Source organism: Amblyomma maculatum, chromosome 8 (assembly GCF_055883805.1).
Source record: "Amblyomma maculatum isolate TAMU_Amacu chromosome 8, ASM5588380v1, whole genome shotgun sequence".
Lineage (NCBI taxonomy): Eukaryota > Metazoa > Arthropoda > Arachnida > Ixodida > Ixodidae > Amblyomma > Amblyomma maculatum.
This window is the reverse complement of record NC_139351.1, coordinates 12,414,829-12,427,940: the sequence shown is the minus strand read 5'-3', so window position 1 is coordinate 12,427,940 and position 13,112 is coordinate 12,414,829. Positions and strand designations below refer to the sequence as shown.

The window sequence follows — 13,112 nt, the reverse complement described above, 5'->3', positions numbered from 1 at the left end:
ACGGCTCCTCTTTCTCTCTTTCCACTTTCATTCCCACCTTCCTCCCTTCCCCTACGGCGCGGTTCGGGTGTCCACAGAGCAAGTGTGACAGTTACTGCGCCTTTCCCTTCCTGTGAACCAATTTAACTTTAAGTTCTCCGCGCAAATCGAAGCACCTCAGGATGTGCAGATGGACTACGTCTTCCACGCCAGGCCACCGCCGAAAGGGACGAGGCTCCAATAAGGCACTGATACCGCCTATGTATAACTTCGGAGCTGGCGCGCATCAGAGGGGCATCACAATTCGCTCTGTGGGCGATGCGGATCTTCGCAGCCGTGTCTACCAGCTCTTGAAACACTCGACGACGTAGTGTACGACCCTCTACCGAACTGTGCATGCGCCACCTTGAGTTGAGCGTGTCCCATTCATTTTCAGCACTGTCAGAAAGCGAGACGTGTAAAGCTCGCGACAAGCTCTTTTGTGAACGCGAATCGTGTAGTACGCGCAATCAAAACGCTACGGACAAAATGAGCCAGCGCTAGGAAAGGAAAGGCTGAGCATGACTAGCCGGCGGTCAGAAATATCAATGGGCATCTGAGGCAAGGTCACAACATCCATAGCCGACACACATGCGCGGTCTAGCCTGCTCGCAGATGAACCACGACGCCATGTCCAACAGAAGCGCGATCCATGCATGAGTTCATGCGCATCAAGAAGCGCAAAATGCTGAACCAGGCGCTGCAGCTCACGTGCGTTCCAAGCCGGTCGCCCTCGACCAGGGCCTTGAACATTGATCGGCATGCGAGTCCAGCACACGATTAAAATAGCCCACTGTTATTACATGGCACCTGTCCAAAACGAGTAACGCTGAGCTATCGTTGACCTACCATCCTAACCCCGTATGATCAGGACAAATGCATGTCTGCATGAAGAGCGCGAAAAGACCAGCGTTCACCTGGGTTGTCTCACATTATTACATCTAAAAAGCAACATCGTCTTGCCCCCTCAAATACGTTATGTTCCATGAAGTGCGTCGTTTCTTTATATAAAAGAAACAATGTATTTCGAAAGGCATAGACGAAAGGCTTTTTGTCTTTTTAAATGTGCCTATTGGCTCACTAATGGGAGGCATTTTGATACGTGCTCATGAGTTTAATATAGATGCCCTGCCGTCATGCTTGAACTCAATGAGTGACAAAAATTCTAAAGGGCAGTTTGGAGGACAGAAGTGCGATGATGAGAAAGCCGTTAGAGCCCACTGTGTTTAGCGGGAGCTTTGCGTGGCGCTATGCGTTTCGTGCAAGCAGGGGTCGGCAGGCAGCTGACGCGGCGCCACGAGCAGGCCGGCGTGTACTTAAGATCCCAAGAAACTACTTGTAATCCATCCACTGCGGCACCTCCTTCAGGGCGAATGCACTATTTCATGGTCTAATCTGGACCTTCAGCACGTGTGAACAGATAGATCGCGTTTTATACCTGTACAAAAATCAATTTTCTATAAGTGAGGTGTCCACTAATTACTAATTACTGATGAAACGAATACATGCGTATGAAAAAATTATAGTAATTATGGCGATCAATAGCAAATACAAATAAATAATAATCCACAATAATTATTGACAAAAGTGTTAAATAAAAACAAAATACCAAAAATTGTTAAGACAATAAAGGTAACTTTAAAAATAAAGATAAAACGCAAACAAAAATAAATACACTAAAATATTAAGCAATAAAATTTACAAAAACGTCGCAGTAGCGCTAACACTTTCGCATTCCCCGAATGCAGTTTCTGTCGCGACCTCTAAAATTCAGTGTAAAATTAGTATCTCGAAATATCTGACCACACCTAAAGGATGTGCGTCCCCAGATATTGAGTGTGACCTTGCCAAACCAAGAAGTACAAATTCACCCGTAGTCAAGCGCCAACTGAAGGGTGCATCATGGGCCCAAAACAGACTGCACAGAGGAAGGGAGGGGCGCATACCTGGTATCTTTGAGAGGTATGTCGATGAAGGCTAACTAATGTGCCCTCCGTAACGCGGTCATTATAGTATTAGCCGGAGAGCAGAACACTTTTCTTCGTGTGGTAACACCGACAGTGACAGCTCCGATGCTATGATGCTTTAATATTGATGTGCTCCATGGCTGGCTGTATAGACGCATCGCGCAATTGCTACATAACGTCAGGCATTACCAGGATGACGAGTGAGTCAGGTCCAACTACTGTCTTCGCCGAAGAAATGCGCCGCGTCCGGCTGGCTGATAGTAATAATAATATTATTATTATTATTATTATTATTATTATTATTATTATTATTATTATTATTATTATTATTATTATTATTATTATTATTATTATTATTCTTTGGTTGACTGCAAGGGAAAGGCGCAGTATCTGTCACACTTGTTTCTGTGGACACCTGACCCACGCCGCAACGGAAGAGAGGAAGGTGGGCGTGAAAAGTTATAGAGAGAAAGAGGAGCCATAGAGGAGAACTACAGCGTAATTTCGACCACCTGGGGTGGTTTAACGTACGCGGACATCGCACAGCACACGAACACACTGTCACACTTTTTGTGGCCATCAGAACCACGCGATAAGGGAAGGGCGGAAGAAGCTGTGAAAGTGTAAATAGAAAAAGCGTGGTAGTAGAGAACATAACCAAATCAAAAATTAGAGCCCACAAAAGCAAATATCCACCAACAGTGTGCTGTGCGTTGTCAGTGCACGTTAAAGAACCCCAGGTGGTCGAAATTTCCGGAGTCCTCCACTACGGCGTCTCTCATAGCCTGAGTTGTTTTGGGACGTTAAACCCCACAAACCAAACCAAACCAAACCAAATTAAATCGTATTTACGCACGTCTAGTGCCCGCCTCGAATGAGCAGTGGTTAAGATGCCCGACTACTGTGCCGGAGTACCAGGGTTCAATCAAGGCCACCGGCGGCTGCGTTTCGATGGAGGTGAAAAGGAAGGCGATCGTGTGCTGTTCGATGTCGGTGTTGGTGTGGCTGTAGGAAGAAACGAAAATGCACGGGCCTGCTACTGGCTCTGTAGCTGAGCCACTTCCGCTGCCTGATGCGGACAGGAGAGATTGGTTGATTTATAGGAAGGGAAAGGCGCGGTAACTGTCTCACATGCTTTCTGCGGACACCTCAATCGCGCCGCACGGGAAGGGAGGAAGGTTGGCGTGAAAGTGGAAAGAGAGAAAAAGGAGCCGTAGAGAAGAGAAGGAAAAGAAAAAGGAGAGAAAGAAGCGGCCTACAACAGATAAAAATCAGTGGCTGGCTAGCCCCCGCCGCTAGCGGCGTTGACCTACCGTCCGAGCTCCGTAGGGCCAGGAACTGCCACCCTTCATCACCTCCTTCGCTATGTGCGATGTCTGTGCAAATCTGTGTCTGTGCAAGTTATCCCCAGGTGGTCTAAGTTAATCTGCAGCCCTCCACCACGGCTCCTCTTTCTCCACTTACACTCCCAGATCCCTTCCTTACTACTCGGCGGCTGCTTTTCGATGGAGACGAAATGAAGAGGCGTCCATGTGCTGTTTGATGGCAGCGCACGTTAAAGATCCCCAGGTGGTCGAAATTACTCCGTAGCCCTCCACTACGGCTCCTCTTTCTCTCTTTCCACTTTCACTCCGACCTTCCTCCCTTCCGTAATGGCGCGGTTGAGGTGTCCTCAGAAAAAAAAAGTGAGACAGTTACCGCGCCTTTCCCCTTACTATAAATCAATCAATCAATCAATCAATCAATCAATCAATCATGTGTCCACGGAGAATTGTGACAGCGCCTTGTCTATCCTGTAAATCAATTTCAAACGCCGCTGATGCCTGCTGTACTAACGCCTCCTGGGCATCTGGGTCTGCTTCTGTTTGCTGTGTGGTGCGGCGTTTGCCTGGATCGGATGCCTGGTGGGGTCAGCTTCGTATATGCATGAATCGCCTGGTGCGTTATGACCTGTCGTGACGGTACATCGCGCCCCTTGTCGAACACAACCATCATTTCATCGAACCCATCAAAGTTCACTGGCGTTTAGAGAAAAGCAAAGGTGCAGTATCGGTCACACGCTGAATCCCGCCATCATCCTCACAGTAGACAAGGGGATTATGAAGAGTGCTTCACGATCCGGGGCGTGGCGCAATTGGTAAAGCGTGGGCTAGGGACCAAGGTTCGATTGCAGGTGGAGACAAGGTTTATTAATTTATTTTTAACTCTCGCTCTCGAAGTTCGGCTTGGCTGTCTACTTTATTACATGCGTACCTAAAACGCAACCACTTCTTGTGCCATCAGACACGTTTTGTTGTTGGGAGTGCATCGTTCAATTATAAAAAGAGAACTGCAGGTACTCAAAGCCTCTTTTTTAAACGTGCCCATTGGCTTAAGAGTGGGAGGCATTCTATACCTGCATCATTCATTTATATAAAGGTTTGGTTTGGTTTGTGGGGTTAACATCCCAAAGCGACTGAGGCTATGAGAGACGCCGTAGTGAATGACTCCAGGAAAGTTCGACCACCTGGGGTTCTTTAACGTGCACTGAGTGATTTAACGTGCACTGACGCTTTTCACATCTAGCGAAAAGCGGCCGCCGAGGCCGGGATTCGATCCCGCATCCTTGGGAAACGCAGTCGAGCGCCGTAACCACTGCGCCACCCCGGCGGGGTCATTTATATAAAGGGAACAGCACCTACTCAAAGCCTTTTTATTAAATGTGACCATTAGCTTACAAATGGGAGGCATCTCGATACCTGCATCTCAATACCTGCCCTGCATCTCGATTTCTGCCCATGTGTTTCAGCTAGATACAGTGCCTCCTTGCTTGAACACATTAACTCACAAAAATTCTAGAGGGCACTTTGAATAGACAGAATTTGCGATGATAAGAAAGCATATATAGCACAGTGTTTGAGTTTTTGTTTAGCAGGAGCCTTACATGGCGCCATCCGTTTAGTGCCGGCAGAGGTCGGGAGGCAGGTAACGCGGAGCGACGAGCAAGTCAGCATGCACTTAAGTCCCAAGATGGTAGAAAATCCTCGGAACCCCTCCACTGCGGCACCTCTGTAGGGCGAATGCACTATTTCACGAAGTCTAAGCGGGCCTTCATGATGCGCGTGTTATATACAGCGCCTTTGAATTCCTGTCAACCAATTAATTTTATATAACTGACTGACCTGCGAACTGAGGCGTTACTCCCTCTACCCTTGTTCAGTGCTCCTTAATATCCTGTAAACCATCTTCTTCCTCTCGTTTTACCTGTGTCCACAGACAGCATGAGAGTAAGACTTACCTGTGAACGAATTAGAAATCCAACCATTAAAATGTGTAATAAAAATGATAGTGATGAAGGCAATTAAAAGCAAATACTAATAATATTCTTATTACGCGGTAACTAGTAACACAAAAGAATAACAAAAAGCAAAAAAAAACATGAATCGGTAACATAATAAAATTAAATTTAAAGAGAAATAAAAGCCGAAACAAAATTACACTACAATGATAAGCAGTGAAAATTGCGTAAATGTAGCAGTAATGATAACACTTATTCTCCAAATGCAGTCTCTTCAGTGACATCTGTTTTTTTTTTTTTGCTTTGTGGGGTTCAACTTTCCAAAGCGACTCGGGCTATGAGAGACGCCGTAGTGGAGGACTGCAGAAATTTCGACCACCTGGGATTCTTTAACGTAAGCTGACATGGCACAGCACATGAGCGGCTTGCTTTTCGCCTCCATCGAAAAGCCGCCGCCGAGGCCGGGATTCAATCCCGCGTCCTTGGGCACAGTTGCCGAGAGCCCTAACTAGTGCGCCACTCCGGCGGGGCTCTTCAGTGACATTTAAAATTTAGTGTACATGCACTACATCGTGAAGTCTAACCGATCCCACAGATTGTGCGTGGTCAGATCTTGAGCGTGAATTGCAAACCCAAGCCGCAACAACTCACCCTTAGTCAAGCGCCAAATGAGTTGCCATTCGTGGGCCCAAAATAATTTGCACAAAGAGAAGTGGAGAGGGGGCCGCACACCTGGTATATTTAACAGGTACATCGGTGAAAGTTGCCGAAAGTGCCCTCCGTAACACCTCGACACAGGGGTCATTATCTGAATAGCCGGAGAGCAGAATTTTTCCGTCTTGTGGCACCGATAGTGACTAAGCTCCGAGGTTATTCTACTGGAATCTTGCTGCGCACCATGGTAGCCTGTATAGGCGCACCATGCATTTTCTACAAAACGTGAGGCAATGCCGGGATGGCGAATGAATCAGGTCCTTACTCTCTTGGCCGAGAAAACTCGCAGTGTCCGGCGCGCGTAGTAAGAGGGATATGTTGTAAACGTGTACGACATTGGCTTATGTGTGTTTATCCTAGAGCACAACCAAATCGAAAATTAGACCAAGCAAAAACAAATAGCCATCAACAGCTAAACAGGATTACACCGTGCTTACCCACGTCTAGGGTCCGCCGCGGACGTGCAGTGGTTAAGATGCCACTACTGTGCCGGGGTTGCAGGGTTCAACCACGAGTACCGGTTGCTGCATTGCGATGGAGGCGAAAGGGAGAGGCGTCCGTGCGCTCTGCGTTGTCAGTGCACATTAAAGATCCCCAGGTGGTCGAAATCACTCCGTAGCCCTACACTACGTCCCCTCTATCTCTCTCTCCATTGTCACTCCCACATCCCTCCCACCCCCTACAGCTCGGGTGAGGTGTCCCAGAACTAGTGTGACTGCCACTGCGCCTTTGAACTCCTATGGACCGATCAGTATTGTTTCTATACATAAATACAGCCCTTTCACTCTTGTATAAAAGCCTTAAGCAGCACTCGGAGGAAAACGTGCCCCGTAGCATGCGAAGGCAGTACATTTTTGCTTATTGCTGCTTTGAAAATGATACCCGTGTTCAGTTCACAACCTTTCAGGCTTTAGGTGTACAAATGGAACATCCCAGAGGGCATAAGTCGTTTCTGTCAGATGTTAGTTGGTTCTTCTTGGTGGTTTTTCTGACCGCCCTTCCCCGTCCATTTGTCCCCCTTTTTTTGAGGGATGTTGCAGTCTTACACGCACATGTTGTGTACTTTCTAGCTTGGCATTTGTGCAATAGTCGTGCAAGGCGGACCTGCAGCTTGTACATCGTTGTTTGATATAGGGTTGGACAGTGATATAGGGTTGGACAGTGTGATATAGGGTTGGACAGCGGCTTCGTACAGTGGAGTTCGCTCACGAGCCTTGCGCCATCTACCGCACCTCCGACGAAACTCTGGGTCGGCGGAGCTGAAGGTCGCTCTACGCTCCGCTCTTTCTCTCGCAGCTACGATGGCGAGCAGTTGTAGTGGTGGTGGTCTCGCCAAAAAGAATGCGAAAAGCAATAGTCGGTACTGCCGTGTTGATGATTGCCACAGCCGCGAAGGGCAACTTGGTATTATGCTGTACAGGTTTCCGGGCAGGCCGTACCAGAGAGACCGGCAACAGAAGTGGATCACGGCAGTGCGGAGAATCAAGTAAGTACTTTGTCATATTCAGCGTCAGTCTTGGCACATATTTAAAGTTCAGTACATTAAATTTTCCTGTGTACAAGCTGTTTCACACTTAGAAGGGAACTGAAAGCGCTTGACAGCGGCGCTTTGCGAATGGGTTGCACTCGGCGCATGTACGGGAACGGTAGCCGGTCGTGCTCATTCCGCTGCACTTCGGGAGACTTCCCTAAACATTCAACCAACATCCATTCTGCATGCGACTTTGCGGCTGATTAACGTTGGTTAATCAGCCGCAAAGTCAATCATAGGAGACTGGAATGCTAAGGTCGGGAGTGAAGAAATATCCGGAATTACAGGCAAGTTCGGTCTTGGTGAGCCAAATGAAGCTGGGCAGAGGCTAGTAGAGTTCTGTCAAGAAAACAACCTGACCATAGCGAATACTCATTTTCAACAGCACAAGAGGCGCCTGTACACATGGATTTCACCGGACGGTCTGTACAGGAATCAGATCGATTATATTATTTGCCGGCAGAGATGGAGAAGCGCTATACAAGCAGTAAAAACAAGGCCTGGGGCCGATTGTGGCACCGATCATCAGCTTCTTGTTGCCAAAATTAAGCTTCGATTGAGGAAAACGCAGAAAACTAGAAGGCCTTTCAGGTATGATCTGGATCAGATTCCATTAGAATATGCTGTGGAAGTGAGGAATCGATTTCAAGAATTAGATCTAGAAGGCAAAGAGCCCGAAGAGGTGTGGACTGATGTTCGTGATATAATACAAGAAGTTGCTACTAAGGTAGTTCCAAAGCAAAAGAAATGCAAAAAAGCAAACTGGTTATCTGAAGAGGCTTTGCAAATAGCTGAGGAAAGGAGGATGGCAAAAGGTATGGGGGAAAGAGAAATATACAAGGTTCTCAATGCGGATTTTCAGAAAATAGCAAGGAGAGATAAGAATGCCTTCCTGAACATACAGTGTCAAGCAGTTAAGGACAACAGCCAATTAAGGAACACAAGAGCTCTGTATAAGACAATCAAAGATATCAAAGGAAGCTTCTGTGCTAAGCTGGGCGTGATATAGGACAAACGAGGCAAGGACCTCACTGAAGCCTCAGAGATAAAGAAGAGGTGGCAGGAATACACAGAAGAACTGTACAAGAAGGACCCGGATGTGCAAACCCAACATAGGACGGTTGTCATTACTGATCTCGAGCCGGGCATCCTGAAGAGTGAAGTTGAATGGGCCTTAGCCAGCCTTGCTAAGAACAAAGCTAGCGGAATTGATGGTATTCCAGCTGAGTTGCTTCAAACCCTCAACCACGACGCTGTTAACACACTGCATACATTATGTCAAAAGATTTGGACAACCCTGCAGTGGCCACAACATTGGAGGAGGTCAGTTTACATCCCCATTCCAAAAAAAAGGCAGTGCCAAAGATTGTTCCAACTACCGCACGATCGCGCTTATTTCGCATGCTAGCAAGGTGATGTTAAAAATCCTGCAAGGTAGGCTGCAGCAGTATGTGGATCGGGAGCTTCCGGACGTGCAAGCTGGGTTTCGCAAGGGCAGAGGAACTAGAGACCAAATTGCCAACCTTCGCTGGATCATGGAAAAAGCAAGAGAGTTCCAGAAACCCATTTACTTCTGCTTTATTGATTATGCGAAAGCATTTGACTGCGTAGATCACAGCAGATTGTGGCAAGCTCTTCAAGAGATGGGAGTTCCAATTCACCTCATCTGTCTCCTCAGGAACCTTTATGAAGGGCAAGAGGCCACAGTCAGAACTGGGCATGGTCTTACTGATTGGTTTCCGATTGAGAAAGGGGTGAGGCAAGGCTGCATACTGTCGCCCTGCCTATTTAACCTATATGCAGAGTGCATCATGAGGAAGGCCGGTCTGGACGAGTCTTCAGCTGGAGTGAAAATTGCTGGAAAACGTATCAACAACCTAACATATGCGGATGATACCACTTTAATGGCAGAAAGTGAAGTGGAACTCAAGAGACTTCTGATGCGCGTACAAGAAGAGAGTGAGAAGTTTGGGCTTAAACTGAACATTAAAAAGACGAAGATCATGGCGTCTTGCCCTATCAAGTCCTGGAGCATCAATGGACAAGAAGTGGAAGCTGTGACAGATTTTCTGTTCTTGGGCGCCAAGATTACCTCGGAAGGAGGCTGCAGCCATGAAATTAGGAGACGCCTGCTTCTGGGAAAGAGAGCAATGGTTAGCCTTGACCGCCTAGTAAAGAGCAGAGACATTAGTCTGCCAACCAAGATCCGTATAACCCGTGCTATGGTCTTTCCAGTTGTGATGTATGGATGCGAGAGTTGGACTGTGAAAAAGGCTGACCGCCGAAGAATTGACGCGTTTGAATTGTGGTGCTGGCGAAGACTCTTAAGAGTTCCTTGGACTGCCAGAAGATCAAATCAGTCGATATTGTCGACCATAAACTCTGACTGCTCATTGGAGGGTCAAATTCTAAAGTTAAAGCTCAGCTACTTTGGTCATCTGATGAGAAGAGAGGAGTCGCTGGAGAAAGATTTGATGTGGAAAGGTTGAGGGTCGCCGGAGAAGGGGTAGGCAGCGAACGCGATGGTTAGATGGCATTCTCGAGGCATTGCAGATGAAGCTATGTGATGTTAAGAAGATAGCGAGAGACAGGAAAGCGTGGCGTGACATGGTCCATAGGGTCACGAAGAGTCGGACACGACTGAACGCCTGAACTGAACTGAACGTTGGTTATCGGCGACAGTACGTGATTCGCAAAGCGCGGCGATTTCGCAATCACAGTTTTGCTTTAGGTATGAAACAGCCTGTACAACACGAGTGCTAGTTTATAATTGCAGGCATCTCATTGTTCTTTAGCCTTCGATGTTTGTGGGAGTAGCGGAGTAATAATGAACTTATTATTAAAAAAAAACTCTATGCGTGCTTAGATATGTACTTACATACGTGGTGATTTGTAGACTGCATTTCTGAAGTCAGACCTACGTTCAAACGGCCTCACAGTTAAGAGAGCTGAAACGGCGTGCAGAGATGTTTGCTTTACTTGTTGGTCAGGGCCGAAAAAGTTGTGCATGCACGTATGCGTGGAGTGACAACATGTGATAAACGCACGGCAGAGCGTGCCGATCAAACGACGCGGTGTGGATGTCTGACCGTGTCGGCGCGTGACTACTACCCGTGTTTGATGAGTGAATGCTCTTTCTTATATTTCAGTCAAGCCGACGGTTCTGAATGGGTGCCGAACGAAGCAACGAGGATTTGTTCCAGGCATTTTGTTAACGGGGAAAAAAGCACGATCGCAACTCATCCCGGATATTATCCAACAATATTCCCTGATGTGTACAGGGCGAGCCCTGTCGATGCAATGAAGAGGCTTTCAAGATATAAAAGGTATTGCATATAAATTTTCACTGTAATCCTCACATGAAAATGCAGACTTTGCCCTACTGATTTTAGTTCTAACGTGTACTTGTGTGCAGCATTTGAGTGCAGCTACTCATTTGTATTATGTAAAGTTCACCACAAAGAACAACAGGAGAAATTTTTAAATGCTGTAGTGTCACATATGCTTTCAGGTAGCACCAGAGGAGGGCTAAAACATCATTAGCCTCTGCCACGCCTCAGCCATCAGCCTCAGTCCCGCCTCACACTCTTGAAGACGAGCCATCAAGCAGCGACGATGCAGACCCCTCGAATACAGGTCCCCTCATTCAAAAGCCATCCAATCTGGATCTGCTTTGCATAGCTGCTGATTCAGTAAGGACAACTAAGGAAGACAAGGTGGGTGATCTGGGATGGGCACTTGGCAAAGTTCCTCACTGTTTTTATGCAGAGCTGTCACTGCATATTTGGTTATGCTGGTTTTGAAGCTTGCGGAAATTAAATTGCACTACTTTTGCCATGTGGTCTTGCCATAGCTCTGAGTAGTTTATAATGACTGTGCGACAAAAATGTCATCATTATGGGAAGCACTAATAAAGTGCATATTGCAATTGATTAATTCATAGAAATGCATCTTTTGTTTATGTGAAGTGCACGCTGCCCAAACTTGGGTGGTCAAAATTACATTTCAGCAGCTGTGTGCGTGCTGTGTTTATTATGATTGAAGCTTTAACTGTTAATTTATGTATAGTCTCTCGTTAAACTACAACTGATTAATGTGCTGAGCATTTTTTTTTTGCGATGTTTACTAATCATCAGCATTTATTTTGTTTTTCTGTGCAGGCTTGCCAAACAGACGACCACGCGCGCTTTTCAGACACATTTTCAGTGTTTTTATGTTCCTCAAGAGACAATGATGCGTGCACTCAAGTGAACCCTAAGGGTTTTTGTGACGCAGAAGTCCAGTGCAAGCCCCCTGCGGTTTCCCGCCAGTCTGGTAGAGACTCTAGGACAGCTTGCTTCACAGGGTATGACAGCGTCCAAGTCTGCGCTGCTGCCATGAAAGACTTGTGCGAAGTGTCTCTTGATGTATTTGCCCTCTTGCCAAGCATATTGCCTCGTTCTGCAGATCGGTCATGTGATGTTCCAATGACCGACAGACTTGTGTTATTCTTGATGAATATTAAGCTTGGGATCACTTATTCTTCCCTTGGAGTGCTTTTTCCCGTATCAAGGAATACTGTGTCTCGCCACTTTAAGAGTGTCTTTCGAACTTTGAGCGTTTCCACACAGAAGTGGATATATCACCCTCCCGTGGATGTCACTAGGCAGACAATGCCAAATTGCTTCAAAGCACATTACAAGGAGTGTTCATTAATAATTGACTGTACTGAGGTCCATACAGAACAACCCTGCACTGTGCAGCAGCAAAGAGTGCTGTATTCACACTACAAGGGAGGATATACACTAAAATTCCTTGTTGGAATCACACCATGTGGCACAGTTTGCTTCCGCTCGAAAGCATATGGAGGCAGGTGTTCCGATGCTTTTATACAGTGGACTCTGGATTTTTAGAGCTGGTTCAACCAGGCGATGTTGTCATGGCTGACAAGGGGTTTCCAGGTATAAGGGGAAGCCTTGAAGGTGCACAGGCTGTATTAGTGATGCCCCCTTTTTTGCAAGGACATGACCAATTTTCAGAAAGTGAGGTACACGAGACTTATCACATTGCACAAGTACGAATTCATGTAGAAAGGGTTATCCAGCGTATCAAAATGTACAATATACTTAACACACATGTGCCCACAGAGGTGATTCCAGCGATGAGCGACATATTTCATGTCTGTTGCATTTTAGCAAATCTGCAGCCACCTATTATACGCTATGAGAAGTGATTCTTGAAACTGTGTACCCCCTTCAGTGAGCAGGCCTGTACTACTTTTGCAGAAATATTTATTCGATACAAACAGTTCACGGCTTCTTGATGAGGGTGGGGAGCAGCCAAGTAAAGTAAAAATCCTCTAAGGCTCGCACAGCTGAGCATAGAAAACTGTTGTCCCTCTGTACAGTGACAGAAATGCTGTGATTGGTTGAGTAAACAAAGAAAAAGTATTCAGTTAGGTTACATATATACATAAGCAGCTGCACCTGTGTATAATATTGATGGCGAGGTCGCAGGGTCAGCTTGTTGTTCACATACTTAATGTAGGGCACAAAAGTCAGTAGCTGCTCTGCATCAATGATTAAGTTGTCTCTCCTTGAGAACGGACATTTTATCTCTAGCAGCC

General features: G+C 46.5%; 1 pseudogene; it reads left to right on the top strand.

Moving 5' to 3' along the window:
• The first annotated feature begins 670 nt into the window (after positions 1 to 670).
• On the top strand, positions 671 to 12,792 carry LOC146180557 (uncharacterized; annotated as a pseudogene).
• The last annotated feature ends 320 nt before the right edge of the window (positions 12,793 to 13,112 follow it).